Below are 18,706 nucleotides of genomic sequence, written 5' to 3' on the forward strand. Positions count from 1 at the left end.
TGCTCGCACGTGTTGTCTCGCTCTGCCGACCGGTATTTTGACGCGTCCGTGTCGCTGCGAGTGTGTGTGTGTGGGGTGTGCTGCGACGGTAACTATAGCAACAGCTGATCGACGAGCACACACAATTCCATCCAACGGTGGTGTGCTGCGAACAGCAACACACTTACTCTCTCTCTCTGTCACACACTCTCGCCCGCTCTCGCGAATATCTCTGCGCCGTCTGGTGAGCGACCGCATTCGAGTAACAGAGAGTGTGATAGTTTGTGGTTGCGCGAGCAAGAGAGAGAGAAAGAGAGCGAGCGCACACGCTGTGGGTAAATTTGTTTGTGCTCGAATGCGACGAGCGCCAAACATACGCACACACACACAGCCATGCTCTGGTTTGTCGGCCCCGTTTGTCGGGTTAGCCTCACATTTTTCGCCCCGACTGTGCGGTGGCATTTCATTTCAGTTTGAACCGTCGTAACGCGCGCGCGTGTGTGTCCGCCTCTCTCGGTCCGTCTGTGCCCGGAGAGTTTCTGTGTGGCAGCCGATCGCGGCTTCCGGCGGCGTTTTGTTATCCAAGACGGCAGCGTGTGTGTGTGCGTGTGTGTGGGGTGACTGCGTGTACAGGTTTTACAACACCTTAAACGGATCAAAACCTGCCCCCGGTACATACTGCGTGACAAACACACGCACGAAAAAAAGGCACAGTTTTGTGTGCCAGTTGGGCCCATTTGACACACGGACGTCGTACGTTTTGTCCCAAGGTTTCCCTGGGTTACCTCTCACAGGAGCTGTGCACGCGTGTGTTTCTGTGTCTGCTGCGTGTGCGCGTGTGTGTGTGTGCGTTTGTTACATGATGGAGAAGGATTCAAACGATTACGGTGCACACCTTGCTCCAGTGCCGTGAAAAGTGCCCTGTGTTTGATCCCCCCCCCGTACCCCCAGTTTGTGGTTTATTTTCACATCGCCTTTTGGGTGCTGAAGTGTCTACTGGCGTGTACAAAAAACCGGACACACGCAGTGTGCGGTGTGTGCGTGTGTGCGCTTCCGCTGCGTGGTGTGTGGTGGTACCTGTGGCGTGCGCACGCGGGGCAGTAGGAAAGGAGCAACCTGCCCGACTGTGTGTGTGTGTCTCTGCCTGTGCGTGTGCGGCGAACGCGAAAACGGCCTGTGTGTGTGCGTGCGCGTGTGTGTACGGTTGTGCACGGTGTGCGTTTTTGCGAAAAGTTTTGGAAGTAAAACGTGGCCAACAGACACACACACACGCACGGTGGCCCCCAGAGAACGGAGGTGGCCGGGAGGTAAACGCACGCATTGCAACCCCCGAGGTGGTGGTGTCCTCCACACAGTGCCATCGCCGCCGCTGGCTCCGCCAAAACGCATCACGCTTTTATTGAAGCGAAATAACATATCGGTAAGTATAAATGCCTGCCTCTGACGCGATTAGTGCCTTTGCTTGTGTCTTGTGTGTGCGTGCGTGCGTGTGGTGTGCTAGTTTCGCGAAAAGTGTGTGTGTACAAATCGATGCGTGTTCGATCTAGGGTAGCCCAAATGAGGAAGAGTAGGCCGAAATGTAGAAATGTCACTTTCCTGGGCATGACAACATGGTAGCGTTTCTTTTATCGTGAACAAAAAAAAAAAGGGGTCGATGGAAAGAGGCAGGGCGACTGAAGGGCGACTAGGAGAAAGCAGTGTGTGTGTGTGTGTTGTGAAGCAATTTTTCCCTACACTCTTTCTGTGTTTATTGCTATATTAGCGTGTCGGGGCGGGCCAACCGCAGGGGCCAATCAGTTGTGGTTACCTCGTCTTGCGCTGATTAAACTGCTTTATTCAGGGTTACATCGTCCGCCCTTCCCCCCGCCCTGTTGGCAAGGTACAGTTTCATCCCTAAGCATCGTGACGTCACTGGAATCGTGTCGATAGTTCCCAAAAGCAGCGGCAGCGTGGATTGGAAGTAAAAAATTGAATTAAAACAGAAATCAAATAAACTAGATACAGAAAGCAGGAGAGAGAGAGAGAGACTAGAAGAGAGATTTCAAAAAAATGGAAAAGAGTGCAGTTTTTTTTTCTCTCTTTAGTACGTACTTCCTTTTCTAACAAGAGAAAAGTGAGCTTTGATGGTCCTTTTTTGTGAATTTTGTAGCTGCTGTGCTGCTCAATTTGCTTTCCGGCTCCTTGACGACGCAATGTTGTGAGTGACCTCCCCATTCCACCAGCCCCCCCCCCTCAACTCTCCCCAATGCTTTCGTAGAATTTGTCCCATAATACGTTTGTATTGGTCAGTGATTGTGGAGACAGTGGGAAAAGCAAGCTGAAAAGGGCAGTTATCCTTCTTTTCTCTCCCTCTCCCCCTCACTGGGGCGAGCGCGCGTCATATCCTGCTTTCTCCCGACACGCACATACACACACACACACACACTGCGACAGCGCATCGGCGTTGATAAACCCGTTTCGCAATCCGCAATCAACTATGCTGTGTGTGGTTGGTTTCTCCACTTTGGTTGCCTTGGGTTTTGTCGTGCACTTCTTTGCTGCTTGACAGGGCAGAGGCATTTTTGAGGGTGAAAATCTGTGAACGCATCCCCTTCCCTTTCCCTGACTGGTGTTCTCATCAAAATTCTGCTTCCATCTTTCGTGTCTGTGTGTGTGTTGGAGTGTTTGTCGCTAGTGTGGTGTCATTTATTTATGCGAAAGGCCACCGAGGGGGGTAATGGTTGGCTAAATGGCACAGCACTTTGAACTGCCGGTGTGCGTGTGAGGATTTTTTTTATTGCTAATTCTCATCATCATCATCATCATCATCATGATCATGAAATGCGTTTCTTTCTAGTGTGTAGTGAGTGTGCTGTTTGTTATTTTCTTCTCGAAACAATCCCGTTTACATTATCGTAACTTTGAGAAGAGCGATAAAAACCGTAGAGAGAGAGAGATAGAAAAAAGAGAGAGAAAGAGAGAGAAAGAGCGAGAAGAGCAAAATGTTACATTACCCAATATGGTACGAACTCTACGCCATGTGTGTGTGTGTTTGTCTGTGCGCTGGCTGCTGATTGGAAAAACCGGAAACATTGCGTCTGGTGAACTCCTCTCCCCTTCCCGATCGTCCCCTTTCACTGGAAAAACCCCCTAAAAAGGACCCCCACGTCTGATGCACACACACGCACAGTCACACGCGCACACGCGGGAGAGCCTCTCCCGCAGAGTAGTGCTCGTTGCTCGGTGCTCGTTGCTGTGATGGAATGGTATTGTCGTGCGTGTCGTATGCGGCCGTGTATGTGTCGGGGGCGCCCGCAGTACAAGTGACGCGGAAAATCCTCCGACCACCAAGCAGCGTCGCCAGGAATTGAGAAGAGTTGTTGTTGGTGGTTGTTGTTGTTGGTTGGCGTACGGCCGTGTGCGAACAAAACTGCCCGCTGTTGTTACCCTTACATCATCATCACACCGTGTGTTTACGCATCATCTAGCGTGTGCGAGCGAGCGAGCGACTGTGTGTGTGAAGGTTCTTACCGTGTTTTGTCCCGTTTGTGTTGCAGGCAGATTGCGCAGCGGCCGCACAAAAATTGTTTGTTTTTTTTTACTACTGCTCTGTTGCTTGAGTGTGTGTGTGTACGTGTCCGCGTTTTGCTAATGTGCGCTATGACTGATGGATAGCCGTGTGGGTCCGTGCGTGCGTCTGTGTGTGTGTGTGTGTGTGTGTGTGTTGGTGCGGTTGTTTTCTTTTCCTTAGCAACCGATCAAGAAAATCTGTGCTAATCTTTCCACCCCTTTCCAGCCGCCTACTTCTTGTTTGTTCCACAAACACACTCACACACACACTGCAGTGTACTGCAGCTGGGATGGTTAGGGAAAAGTTTTCACTCAAAAAGCGTTCGCTCAGTCTCTCTCTCTCTCTCTCTCTCTCTTCTTTTTGCCACGGTCGAGACACTGCGTCATCGGTGTGTTTGTTGTGCTTGTGGGCATCGGGGAAGGAAGAATTGGTTCGATGACAACACCTATTTGGCAGTTCCTTCCGGCGACGCGTACCATAGCCAGCATGTATGATGGTGTGTGCGCGCTCGTTTGTGTTCCCTCCACCGCCTTTCCTCTTACACGCATCCCCCCCCCACACATGCACACACACGCACACGCACACAGACGTGCGCAAGTAAGGACGATGCAGAGAGACACATTAGGTGATGGTGGAGGGAGGGGAGGTTGGAGTTTAACTGCGTTTCCATGGCACACACACCCAGTTTGGGGATGTTGCTATGATGATGTGTTTGCGTGAAATTGGAACTCTTTACGGTGTGTGAGAGAGAGAGAGAGAGCGCAATTTGACAGATATTACAACTGCGTTTGTGTGTGTGTGTGTGTGTGTGTGTGTGTGGTCACAGTTTTGGTTCTTTTGCTTATCATCAGCAGCACCAAGTGTAATACCAACCAAACCAACCACCACCGCTGCTGCAATGTGACGGAATTTGAAGCCCTTCTTGTATCGGTATGTGGTATGATTTGTGTTTTTTTGTGTGTGTGTTTTTATCGCATTGCTGTCGCCCAAAAATAGACACCGGAAGGTTTCTGTTTCCATTTGCGCTATTGCCATACATTGTACCAATTGTTTCCTTACCTTACCTTTTGGTTAAAAATGAACCACTTTAATTTACCTGCTGCGCTATCATTCGTTTCTCCAGTTGCTACGCAAACTACGCAATCGATATGTCTGTCTGTCACATGCACACATCGGTTTTGGCGTCGTGGCAATTCCCCAATGCGTGGAAGATGATGATGATGATGGCTGAAAAGCAGCAGCAGCAGCAGCCGTTGCTAGTAGTGTGTGCGAGCGTCGCCGCGTTAGTAAACAAATTGTGTCGTCTAACGATTTAATGGACGCGCGCTAACACACCGATAGAGAGCGACCGCAGTGTGTGTGTGTGCCTGTGCCGCTGTGTACCGTACGTGCGACCATTTTATTATGGTGATGTGCGTCGCCGCCGCTGCATCTAATTTCCATCCGCACACATTGGATGATTGGAATGTGTGTGCGAGGAATTAAATCAATTCGCTGACAGGGGGCCCGCTCGGGGAATGACGCGCTGCAAATGGTTGGGAATTTTTGTGCTGCCTTTGCCTGCTCCGGAACACACGGTTCACGGGGTCCGTAAATCGTTATTACGGCTGCAAGTACGTCATCCGGCACACGGTAAATCGGCAGTGTGTGTGTTTCGAGAACTATTTTTTGTTGCATGCAACGTAAGAGCGAGTGTAGGTTTGTAAGTAACTAAGCGAAACTTTTTTGTGTTATAAAAGAAAATTCGCCTTTGTAAAGCACCCACTCGCGAAAGGAAGCTTTGTTTGTGTGTTTGTGTGTGACTATTTCATTCCTATTTTCTCTAACTCTGTAATACGCCGAAACGAGCCCGTTCTAGCAATTTCCACGCGTGGTCCGTTCGACGCAAAGCGCGTCACGGATGCGTGTGCTGTGTGCGTGTACGAAAATAGAGCAAAAAGAGCAAAGTTAAGGGGGGAGGATGGGAGGGGTCTGTAAAGAGGAGGACTTTTCTCTTCATCTGCCACCCTGTGCAGGAATGTCAGACACCTTGTGTGTGTGTGTGTGTGTGTGTGTATCTGGGTACCGAGTGTCTCAGGGGGGAGGCTTTGTACCAAAGAAGCCAAACCTACTTTGATCCACGGGCTTCACATGTTGATTTGTGTGTTGCGCGATAGAGAGCGATTGTAGAGGATAGAGATAGTCCGACAGAGTGCAAATAGCAGCATGCACGTACGTGCGCACGCAAGCACGCACGCACGCACACAGATACCATACCCGCGGTACAATAAATGGTTGCTGTCAAACAGTGATAACGCAACCCCTGCCCCTCAAAGTCGACAGCACAGAGGGCCTACTTTGTTGAGCCGACCCCGTCCAACGGCGTCGCTTGGATGAATGCGTCACAACAGTGTCTGTGTCTGTGTGTGTGTGAAGCGACAGGACGCGATAAACGACGCTTATCCTAACATCCACCATCACACTCCCCCCCCCTAATCGCCCTGGTTGCGGGAGTGTTTGGTGTGTTGTGTCACCGCCCCCCGAGGGTATGGGGATTAGCCAGGGGCATCCAACGAAACAGTAACGTAATGAAGCTATAACTCTTCGCCAACTCTTAATGACGTGTGGAAATCGGCACCCGGTATTCTTCTAAAAACGAAACGTAACTCAAATCCATACACAAACCATTTCATCGTCATTCTAAATGGGCATGTTTGCGATGTACAGAAGCGACAGTATTTAACACATTGAGTCATTGCTCTAGATCAGGGTTAATGCTAATCGGTATCTAATATTGACTGTAGCAGCAATGTGGATGAAGAATTACCACTAATATCCCAGAACTGACAGCGATTTCTTTGATGTTTTCTAGAACTAATAGAGTTCACATTCCGTTAGGATTTCAATTATGTGATGCCATCTCTGCCATGTTGTTGGGCATTTGGTCTTAGACATCTAGACGATGTTCCCGGAGGATAGGTCTTAGACATCTACATGATGTGCCCGTAACTTCCATGCAAAAGTACCATAGATGGGGGGGTTCTATTAGTACATTGTTCTATAATGTTTGTTTGCACAATAGGAAAATTTCGTTCCATTCCGTATGTTCTTACCTCCCCGAAAATTCTCCAAATGTTCATTAGTAACCTCTATTGTCTTGCATTTGCAAGAAAGCTTGCAGAAACTCACCCATACACCATTCGCGGTTCTGAAGATGCACTTACAAGCCCAACCCCCCCGACCTCCGTATCAAAGACTGGATGAGCCTCCAACACCCTCCGGACTTCGAAGTCGTCCTACTAATTGTTACATCTTGTATGTGTGCATCCTCCCGACTTCCTTTGCTCCTTCTTCTGCTGCCTCTCTCTCTATTTCTCTCCACCAACGTCCGCTTAATGTATGTTTGTGTGCGAAATAAACACTTGATGGCGTTTCTCGTACTTGAGAACGTCTTAAAAGCGCTTCTTCAGCGTATGCTGTTTGTACACTTTGCCCGCAGTGGTTGGAAACTTGAGGCGGCACCCCCCATGAGGCACGAGAAGGTATAATAGAAAAGCAGCAGCAGCACGTTGCACGTGTGTGATGCACATTTCGGTTGGTTCTCTTCTGCTCGTACCTGTCCGCCAGTGACCCGCCCGTGCACTCATAATAGCTGTATATGGGGATGTATGCACCTGTGTGTCAGGTGGCTCTTCTCCAATTAGCGCCAACCGTCCAATTTCGCTACAAAACATTTCCTCACTGTCTCGGGCCGGTCCGGTTCTTTTTGTTGTTGCTGTTAGTTTGTTTGGATATGTACAAACTGTGTAAAGCTTTCCACTGGTTGTGGTGTGCTGCTCCCTTTAACCCCCTCCTCCCCCCCACACCCTCGTCGCACGATGTCATGCGCGCGTGTCAAACCAATCACGCGGCGCTGCGCGGTGTTTTGCTGTGCAATCCCGAAACCGTGTCCCACCTTCATCCTAAACCATCAACCTCAACGATGCCGCAAACCACCCACCCCCCCCCCCCTTTTGATGTGTATATATTAGCTGTTTTGCATCGTGTGCACACCGAAAAGTGTATCGCATCGTTTATCGCTTCCCGGGGACGAACGAGACCGTCTAGCTGTGACCTAGATAAGGTACGACAGACCCAAAGGGGGTGGTGGGCAAAGAGCCGGTACCGGGGGAACTGCTGCGGCGTCCCTGGGGGCAGTTTAAAACAAGAAGATGCGCTACGACCGTCATCTCCTCCCGCGTTCAGGGTTGGTCAATACTTGATGGCTAGAGACTAGACAGCGGAACAAAAAAGTGTAGAGAAAGGTTCCTTACTTGGCTCGCGGTAGATGTCTCTGCGCGCTAGTGACAGAAGATGGACACTATGGACGGTGTTGTTACGCATGCAAAATGTTCAGTGCCGATTGCTACGCTTCCGTGTTGGTTCGATCGGGTTGTGTTCTGGCACCTCCCTTCTGTCGCAGTACTCGCACTCGTAGCAGTTCGTGTGGTCGTTGTAGAAAATGAATATTGAAATGTAACCGTATTTTTACCGAACACCGAATTCACTTTCCAATGGGAGGGGAAGTAGATTTGAAGACGGTGGCCGTCGCCTACCCGGATCGTTACCATAGCCGGGTAGTACTTCTAGCTGTCAAAACAACAAAGCCTTGTAGCTTCCGAGGAGAGCGCCGCAGATACAGAGAAAGAGAGAGAGAGAGAGTGAGAGGGGGAAAGGGAGATCGAGCGGCGGCGTACCTGTGCGCGTCTGTCAGCAGTAATCTCGCCACGCCATAGCAACGAAGCGAACACGTTTCATACGCTACTCTCGACACCGGCGTCACCATCATTTGTGTGTGTGTGTAGATGGGGCGAAAGTAAATAGGCAAGCGAAATCCGCCATCGGGTGGCCATTTTTTTCAGCAGACACGCAAAATGTAGGCCGCGCTACAATTTGCGAACGGACGCACGGACAAAAAGAGCGTGATTGGGTGAGATCGATCCGTCCCCAACAACACAGGGCAGAATGACCTGTCATCAAAGCCTGCCTGCTGCTGCACACGAGCGCGAGAGTCATCTGATGGTCGTCGGTCGTTTTGTGCGGAGATTTGTTTGTTTGCGCGAACCAACCGCGCCGCCGTGTGCACTTTCATTGTGTGCTCGATAGCATTGCGGCGCTACTTTGTTGTTTGGTGTCTGTGCGCAACGGCGTAATGCGAACGCTACACACGCATACCAACACACATGGTGTGGTAGGCTTCTTCGGAGAGTGACGATGACGTGACTGGGATTTGTGGATGTAAATTCGTATGTTTCGATTGGTTTGTCGGGGAACGTCCAAGGTGTATATCGAGTGGCAGTTCTGATGACCGCGTGTTGTGTTGTAGCACCGTGCGTGTGTCTGCTTCCGCCAGAGGGACGAGACACGAGATGACGTAACACCGGCGCGCGCGCGCTCTCTCTTGGGTGCGAACCCCGGTGCGGATGGGGTTTTGCCTTCGTGGCGTGCTGGAAAATCAATGACAGTGCGTGTTGTTTTTGTAGAAGGGAGGCCTATGAAGACTTACAATGCCGCGATGCCGCATCGTTGCATAATTGTGTTCTATCCATTTTTGGGTTGAAACATAAAACACAATATGAACTTTTATACTCGCTCTCTCTTGCTCCTTCCCTAGCAGCGGGGGCTGCTCCGAGTCGTGTTTTATTACACAGCTTTTGTTTTATTACAAGTGTGCGCCACCGTTGGCAACTCTTCGAGAGCGGGAGCTTCTCCAATCAATCTTACTTCGATTTGTTTTTTAAAAAGAAAAAAACTGCGCAGAAAGCGAAGCGCTACTCTTGCTACTAGCTCTTCCACCGAAGCTCCTTAGCTGCTTAGCTACCGGGTGAGAGGAGGGGACGGTGCAATAAACATCCGGACACGCGCGGCCACACATCACCTTCTGCTTTGCAAAGTAGGAGAGATAGCGATCGATGAAGAAACAGTTTTATTGCCGTCACCCGCCGTTTAGAAAGCCACACACACACACCACGAATGACCGGCGCTTACAGTTGTTACAATTTGATAAAAAGGCGTGTGTGTGTGTGTGTTTAGTGCAATTACTCATCACAAACCTCCATAAACTCGATTTTCACGACCCACGATAGAGGGATTGTGCGAAAAAGAACCATGAAGTCATCGTGATTCAGGGCGGGTCGCCATTTCTGCTGCTGCTGCTGCTGTTCGCCCCCCAAAATGTGTTTATTTGGACGAGTTTTGTTGATCAAGCAGCCAGCCAGGCAGGCAGGGGATGGTGGTGATGTTGGCAAAAATCCGTGTGGTGAAGGCGCATTTCTTTTCCCTTGGCTTACCTACCGTGTTCCAGTAGAGAGACACACAAGCAGTAAGCGAACGAGATGGCGTTGTTTGTGTTTATTTGGTTTATGTTTTTTTTCTGGTCGCTCTCTTCTGTTCTTCTTGCTGCTGCTGCTGCTGCTGTTATTTTGTTGTTGTGTGGTGCTACTCGTCTTATTTGCTGCTTCGTTGCACAGCAGCTTCTACGCGCGCGTGTGTGTGTTTGTATCGTTGACGTAGCAGAAAGCAAACGGAGCAGGCGATGGATCGTGGGGAAGCGCTGTTTTGGAACAGCGAAGCTGAAGGGGCTGAAAGACGCCGCGCCACAAGCGCGCGCGCGAGCGCGGTGTATGTAAACAAATGTCAAGCGATAACGGGCTCTGAGCCGAGCTGAGCTGCAGCGCGTTAAGCCTTTACCTCTCTGTTACTAATACTACCACCACTACTAAGCTACTGCCTCACCACTACAAGCAACGTTGTGGCCTTTTTTCGAGTGCGTCCAGCGGCAAAACATACTCCGGTGGAAGGCGCACGGACACGCGCGCGCGTTCGAGAAGAGGCCGCTTCTGAAGGACAGCCACCCCACAAACTGGGCAATGATGGTGGTGGTGGTGGTGGTGGTGGTCGGTGGGGTTATGTTTCTGCCCACCGAGGATGATGCCGTAGTTGGTGAACCGTTTTTTTCTCTCCTTCTATTTCTTCTGTTGCTTCCCCACACAAACACAAACATACGGGCGGGGGCAGCATTGGATACAAACGATGTACACAGACAGCCGACGCCACCCGCGAGTCCTTTTGCCAGTATGGAAAGGGCATCATGTTGAAAAGCGCCGTGGAAAAGTATTTAACCCTAAGGATGGTGTGTGTGTGTGTGTATGGCTTCCTGCTTCTCACTCCATTTGCCTTCTATTTGCGGAACACAGGCGTCCACCATCTTTGCTGATCTTCCATTTTCCGTGGACACGCGTGCAGAGGCCCCATAAACACTGTGCCATCGATTGTACTCGCTTTTCCCATTTTTTTTGGTCCTCCGTGTGTGTGTGTGTGTGTTTTTTTTTTGTACTTGAAAGCTTTCGCTTCGGCTTTTTACGCTTCAAAAGCTGGCAAACGCGTACAAACCAGACACACCGGTAAAGTGTTGACCGTTGGCTGCTGCTGCTGTTGCTGTTGCTATGGTGAGTTTTCACCCCAAAATTTATTCACCCTGCTGTAGCTTCCGTGTGTGTCGTATACGGCTCCAAGGGGGTCTAGCGCGCGCGTGTCTTGCGTTTGATGGAACCAAAATGCTCTTCTGTGACCTGAGCACAAAGTTCGAAGGCTTCTGGCCCCTAAAAGGGCAATTATATGTATTATTGTGCCACCACACATCATTGAATTACCTTTTCTTTCTGTGGCTGTATCTCTCTTTCTCTCTTTCTATCTACAAAATTCACCGCAAAAAGAAAACGGGGAAGTCTCTCTGCGAGACCACAAGACGAAAACGTGTCACAAAGACAGCGTGCTTTTTTGTTGTTGTTGTTGCAATTTTGTTTATCTCTGACCTTGAGCATTAACCGCAAAAACCGTCAAAGAGAGAGGGAGAAAAAGGAAGAGAGAGAGAAAGAGAGAGCAAGAAACCGTCTCCACAGTTGTATACAGCAACGCCTGCTAAAATGCGATTAGATATTGGTTTTGGGAGCTTCATTGGCAGATGGGGGAAGTAGTATTACCTCCTCCTCCTCCTCTGTCATCTACTGTTTTATTAGAGCAGTAGGCTCTGCGTCCGTGTGCTTGATTTCTCTTTAAAACTGTTAATTTGGAAAGAGCCCCCCCCCCTCCTCTCCACATGTCACCAATCTATGTTAGCAAGAGTGGAGTTGCTACACCCGGCGATGATGATGATGATGATGACGATGCTGCTGCCGACTGGTGGTGCCACGTTTTACCGATACGACGCAGCTTGTTGTGTATTTATTGCTCCGTTTCTGTGTGTGTGTGTGCGCGTGTGTGTGTTGTGGTACGTTTTTTCTACTTCTATTTTTTGCACTTGTAACACAAGTCATTTGATGGGGGGGGGGAATAGGCGTCACCACTCAAATGACGCCTTTTTCGCGTGCCTGCCACATGGACATGTGTGTGTGTGTGTGTGTTTGGAAACAAACAAAAGCCCGCGTGGCTTTTATAATGTTGCGGCGTATAATAAATAGTGCTCCTCCTTCTCCTCCTATTGGAGAGCGAAAATAAAAAGAAAATGGGGAAGCCTTTCAGCTCCTCGGTAGCAATGGCGTCTCCCGTGCGCTTAGTGCTTACAATATAAGCTAAGTACATACACAAGCACAGAGAGAGAGAGAGAACGAGAGAGACAGAGGCTTTGTGGGTAAAATAGGCTCGTTATCGTTTGTTTGTGTTTTTTTCTTCATTCTACACGAGTCAGGTAGTGTGTGTGTGTGTGTTAGTAGCATTGATCCCACACAAACACATGCACACTTCATAATCATTGCTGTGTTGTGTTGGCAGGTGGATTGCGCGTGTCATCCTCTTTCGTGCGCGCACACAATACGCCATCTCCCCCCTTCCCTCCAACCCCCAAATGTAGTGGGCGCGTGCTGCCCATTCGATCAGCCCTTCATCCACCCTTAGCTTGCCCCTCACAAAGTATATACGATCATGTGTATGTTTACGCTACACGCTTGACGCGGAGCGACGCCATCTTTTCCAGCGAGGCGCCAATTTCAAGGTTAAGCAAAAAAAGAAAAAAAAGGTTGCCAGTCAAGCGCTCCCCCCTCACCGGGGGGGTTTTACCTATTTTTTCTCTCGCTCTCTTCTAATGTGGCTTTTGCGCGCGTGTGTATGTCTGTGTTTTTCCTTTTTAGCTGCATCACGCCAAAAGTCGTTCGCGTCTCGAGGCTGTGCGTTTGGCAGCACTGAAGGAAGGGGAGGGGGGAAGGGGGGGGGAAGCCACATCGGCGTGATAATGTTTTAGTGCGTCCCACGATAAGAACGTCTTCGTCGCTGCGCTGTGCCCTTCCGAAGTGGGTAAACACGTGTGTGTAGTCGGGCTGCGGATGAGAATGGTTCCTCTGCGCAGATGGCGTTACGCGATCACGCGTTACGCAATGCGTCGTCATCCTGGTAGGCGTAGTGATGCGTCGAGGTGTTTATGGTCATGTGGCCCGTATACTGTAAACTACATCCAGCCGCCAGGGGCCAGGGAAAGCGCCCAAGCGAACGTAGTAGAACTGCTTCGCTTCTTACTCCGTTCTTGTTCGTAATTACCGTTGCTTTGGAAGTAGGTCACGAAGTAGGAAACAATCTCTCCTCCATCCCCTATCTGAAAACATGCCTACAAAAGCTAGGTGTGCGTACGCAAGCCCCCTTTGAGTTGAGACGTTGCTCCGCGTGACAAATGATGGACGCGCCCTGTTCCCTGTCGTTTCTGCTGACTTTCGCTGACTTCTAATGCCACTGTCGTCTCGCTTGATTGTAGGTGGCGTAGGCGTATTAGTCGAGCAATTGGGAGCAAATCTTGACGTGACATCCTCGTGACGCATTGTACTTTTGCTTTCTTTTGCCGCCCCCCCCCCTCCGGCAGAAGAGTTCGGTGGTTCGGTGGATCTTGAGTTGCGGTTGGCTTATCACAGCACGGCCCCTCTGAATGGTTGGTTCCCAGGGTTTCCTGTGCTGTGGGAAAATTCGCTTCCCATGCCGGAGCTGGCTTATCGTTTGCTAAAAATTGTGATGTCTTGAAGTTGGTTTGATCCACATCGAACGATCGTCTTTCCGTATCCGACAAACCCCTCAAAATGGTTTACAATCGTTTAATTTCAGCATTTCATTATGGGGCAATCTTTTCTGTGCTTGTGTTCCAATGTGCTCGATCCCATGTGGCTTGGCTCTTGCGTCATCGCCGAACGCACCAAAAATGGCAGCGGCGCATTCCTCTAGCTCGAGCTCCTCCACCCAAAGATTTAGCATTCTTGCTTTGTTTCAAGCAAATTTTCCTTCATCGTTCCACATCCCCCCCGGCAGCAGCAAAAGAAAATCAATTCTCCGAGAGACGCTACCCTATCCATCCAGCAACCAACCAAGCGCGCATTGTTGCTGCCGTTCGCGCATTTGTTTGTACAATAATGGGGAGCGGGCTGATCGATCCAGTGTGCACACCGTTTGTCTGTTTGGCCACTGCTGATGTGTGTGTGTGGTGCTGTATGTTTGTCTCCCGATTCTGGGGGTTGTTGTTGTTGTTTGGTTGTGCCCTGCAGGCGCGGTTCCTGTGTGGGTTCCCCACGAAAAAGGGGTAGCCCGATGATGATGATGCCGGTGCTCTATAACGTTTCTGCGCGCAACAACATCGAACAGAGTAGTGGGCGACTGCTCGCTACTTTTCCCGACTTCCACTTCGCTGGGGTTTTCCAGCGTTCGGTGTGTTTGTGCAGTGTGCAGTGTGCGCCATCAATCGAAATGTTTTGGGATTTAGGCAAGCGGCAAAAGCGCCCAGCGCCAGAGACATGATTGTGGTGGGCGTCTCGATGTCTCTCGGTCCTCCCTTCATCTCTCTCTCTCTCTCTCTCTCTCTCTCTCTCTCTCTCTCGTTTCTGCTCTCTGTGTAGTGTTCTGTGCCGCCGACAAACGATCTTGTAATCTTTCTGTGTAAGCGCGCGACTCAGGAGGGCGAAAGGCCTCGTTCATTCGCGCAACAAGCACCTGTTGGCCATAAATATATGGTGCGTGTGCGTGCGCGTGGTGGAAATGGATTAAAGACGCCGGCAAAAGCAAGCAAGAACCCCAACGGGTACACCGAAACTACACAAATCAAACTCATGCCACACCCCGGGGTTTCGTAGTCTCTCTCTCTCCCGATACGGACCCAAGCGTCTAAGCTTGAAACCTTTTGCTGCTGCCCGACGGGAAAAATCGACGCATTTTCGTTGTTTGTGTCGTCGTTTGGCCGAATTCCGACCGACCCCCTCGACGACCACCGGGTGGGTAGGGGGTGGTGCCGGCTTGAACGAAGATCATGTTGGTCCCCTCCGCATACGCGCCCCTTGCGGTCGGTGTGCTGTCGCCTACGCAAAAACTACAATGCGCTCAATGCTCAGTGCTGTGTGGAACAACTGGAGCAACCAAAAAGCGAGGCAAGAATTAAAGGTAGAAGATCGACGACCGGTGCTGGTGGACCATTTTTACGAAAATAGCAATGATCACGTGGCACCGAAGGGGGAGAGGGGGGGGGGGTGATGTGACTAAGAAGAGGTTCCCTCTGCAGTGGAATTACGTTTGAACGTCGTTTGCAGTTGGATGTCATACAGTGGAATTGTTGTCGGCTGTGTTTGTCGTCGCCGTTACACGTTTCGGAATGACAAACAACGGTACGGGAGTGATCTCCGATCCGAAGCACACCCAAACAGCTTTGACAGTACACGGGGGGTGGTTCAAGGGAATTGGAAGCAGAGCAAGGGAATGTTCAACAATGGAAGAAAATGCGGAACTCAAAGACAAAGAGCGATTTTTGAGTCAATATTTTGACAAAACCAGGACAAGTTGTGGTAGATAGGACAGTGACCTATATAAAATGTTGAAAAGAAGGTCCTTAACTGTTAGTGTATATATCTACATGATATGATGATCTTATGCTGCAGTATGCGCCTCATATATTGTGTCATCTGTTGTACAGATCCAACATGAGGAGAGGAGTTCGTCGCTTGAGTTGAATGAGTTGTTTTTTGAAGTTCGAAAAACTGTTTAAAACAGACAATCAAACTGTAACTGGAAGGGATTCGAACCATATCCGACTTTGTCAAAGAGCCGGTGCATCTAACCAATAGACCAGCGGGCGATCACACCTCAATCACGCAACGAACCAATATGATTCTTTCTGGATTGATCATTGCTCGATGTGTTGTTGTTGAAGAAGCTCCAACGGACAATTGAATATACCGTGGGCACAACTTCACAGAACTTTCTAAATAATTAACACAAATTATACACAGCAAAAAGTGGTTCATGCTCCTCTACCCCCCCCCCCCCCCCTCTATTACCACATATATATTGATGCGTTTGCGCTTATGTGTGGGAAAGGAGCTAAATATGGCTCTCATTCCACTATCTACACCCTTTTAGTAGATTGTTGCTGCCGGCAGTCCGCATGGGCGATAGTGGCATGGTGTGTGCGCCTCGTATGTGGTAACACACGCACCACCGGGTGCCTTTACCGGTTCAAAGTACACCTTCTCTGCGAGAGAGCGCAAAAAGGCAACTCACCAGCTGTGCTGAGACTCTGAGACGATGCCAGAAAAAAAAGAACAAGAAATAAGCATATAAATTGTAACCCTTTAAACACACACACACACACGGGGTGGGACTGTTTCATCAAAACCACAACCTTTTATAGGGGGAACTGGGAGACGCCATTGCGCGTTATGCAAGGCGTCTCATTTATCTTCATCGTTTAATGTGTGTGTTGGTGCGGGGTTTTTTATTTGCAAAAAAAGAAATTATCCATTACCGTCCAGACGTATCGAAATGGTGAGAAATCCCCAATCGATTAGCGTCGATATGATATGGCGATTGTGCTGTGGTAGTTTCGTCGCTTCTGATCATAATACCGTACACGATCGTGTCATGCACGTGTCATTTGAAAGGTTAAGGTGTGCTTCTACGCGTCTTTAGAATGACTTTTCTTTTTTGTACGAAGGTGCGCTACATTGTAATGAAACGTTAAATACCTCATTCTTTTGCGTGTTTTTGTGGGTTAAAACCTCCACCGCAGCCAACCAACCAACCCGGCTGCGTGGTGGACTTTAAATAAGCGGTTCAACTCGTCAAGGGGTCGACCGTTCCCCATTCGCTTTAGGTGCTCTTCATTCCCTACTTCCCTTGTTTCCAGACACTTATCAATATTTATGCGCGGTGCATATTATTTCCTTTCGCTTGTAATAATCGGCGCTGTACCGTAGAATAGGTGTGCAGTTTTGCGCTGCATTTTTATCAGCAAACACACACTTTGTTTGTTGCGTGTGCTGCGTGTGTTTCAGGGTGTATATGTGCTTAATGCGTTTATGTGATCATCGTGTGTATGTGTGTGTGCGTGTGTGTCTTTTAAATGTTCTTGAGAAAGCAAAGGTTATATGGAATCGTTTGCGAGCAGAGTTGCAAACAGTTCGCGCGATTGCTTCATTTGCGGGGCGATGTTGGCGATGGTTGGTTTCGTTCTCATGACCATAAGACATGAAGTCCTCGTCTATGATTTGGACCGGACCTTCCGACAAATGGGTAAAATATGAAATTGCATACCACACACACACACACACACACACACACACACACACACACACACACACACACACACACACACACACACACACACACACACACACACACACACACACACACACACACACACACACACACACACACACACACACACACACACGATGGTGATGTGTGGTTGTTCTAGAAGTGTGTTCTCTTGTTTTGTTGTAATTCGATTTGCGTGTTTTTTCTTCCTTAAAAGAAACGCTTTTCGGAAGGTTCGAGTGGTGTTGCGGTTTCCCATTTCCATCGTCCGCACACACACACACGCGCGTACTGCTGGGTGTATATGGGTGTGTGCATATTTGATTGCCCATGCTCATGCTCATTATAAGGCAGTGCGGTGGCATATGAACGCGCTTGGTGTACTGGCTGTGGACACGCCAAACCCCGCACCGTCACTCCCCCCTCCCGGGCGTGGAGTTTCACGCTTGCCTCCGCTCGGACGGTCGGTGGCGTCTGTGTTTGGCTCCCATGCGATAAGGTTGTATTGTGTGTGCAGCAAAGTGTATGGCGTAAGGGCCAATTTCCCACACACACACACTGTGCTGCTACCACCATCGCCGCCCGATTCCTAATTGGCTTTCCGTTGCGCCGGGAGCAGGCAGAGAGAGAGAGAGAGAGGGCTCATGGATGGGTTCCATGTTTCGAAAACACCAGCCGCGCAGCACAGTCTTATCTCGCGAGCCCGGCGTTTGACGCTTCCACTTTTTGCGCCACCAGTGCCACTAATGCCCCCTTCCCCTCTCTCTCTCTCTCTCGCGCGCTGCAAAAGGCGTCGAGTCATCAACCAAGCTGTCACGCGCAGTAGCGAAGGACACGTGTTTGTAGCTTCACATGCGCCTCGTCTCGGTGCGCGCGAATGATGTGGCTTGATTTGGTTGCGATTGTGTGTGTGTGTGTGTGTGTGTGTGTGTGTGTGTGTGTGTGTGTGTGTGCGAGCCCCCTTGAAAGGTCCCCGGAGGCGAAGGGTGAGTGTCACTTACCGGAAAACCTTGAAATTTTTAGGTTTGGTGGTAAGTGTGTCCAAAAAAAAAAAACATATATATTGATGAATATGGCTTAAAAGGTTCTTTCACTTTTTGTCTCAGTCTCGTACAGCTGTACAAATGATTTGTAAAATGGGCTCCTTCTCTAAAGGTTAACTAGAGGAAGGCGCATTTGGAGGAGGGGAGCGGGGAGCGCTGTTTTTGGTGTACTGGACGAGGTTTGTTGGCAACGCTGTTTGAATGCCAGCGAAACGATCTCTTGATCTCTTGATTGATCTCTTCAGCATTAGTAAACAATCAATTAGGACAGTTTTTTGTTGCAGAATAAACAAAGAATAACAATAATAAAAGCGGAATAATGAACAATCTAAAAAAACGTACTTAAAAGTAATCCGTTGAAGTAGATTGTTGCTACACAATGGATCAACCAATGCGCATGAAGGATTCATCATTACATCCCTGCTCCTTGTGCTTCCACTGTTATTTTTTTTAATTTTCTCGTGAAGTATTTTCCTTTCCTGTGCAATGCTCTTCTTTATTTCGTTTGAAACTTGGCTCCCCCTTTGTTGTGACCGTGCAATTTTCGCGTTGTGCGCCTGCAAAAGGC

The 18,706-nt window shown here is 49.4% G+C and overlaps 1 protein-coding gene across 9 annotated transcripts in view; it reads left to right on the forward strand.

The window, feature by feature from the left end:
• The window catches only part of LOC120895887 (AF4/FMR2 family member lilli), an 80,787-nt gene that overhangs the window by 50,302 nt on the left and 11,779 nt on the right, over nt 1-18,706 (forward strand). For 3 of the 9 annotated variants that reach the window (XM_040299596.1, XM_040299599.1, XM_040299604.1), the window contains exon 1: nt 431-1,399. The exons of 4 other annotated variants lie outside the window; for them this stretch is intronic. The gene's annotated coding sequence lies outside the window, so the exon portion shown is untranslated. Of the gene's footprint in view, nt 1-430; nt 1,400-4,380; nt 4,460-18,706 lie in introns of those variants that run through there. 2 more of the 9 variants (XM_040299598.1, XM_040299600.1) reach the window with 2 other exon arrangements.

The sequence above is a fragment of the Anopheles arabiensis genome, chromosome 2, assembly GCF_016920715.1.
Source record: "Anopheles arabiensis isolate DONGOLA chromosome 2, AaraD3, whole genome shotgun sequence".
NCBI classification, from domain to species: Eukaryota; Metazoa; Arthropoda; class Insecta; order Diptera; family Culicidae; genus Anopheles; species Anopheles arabiensis.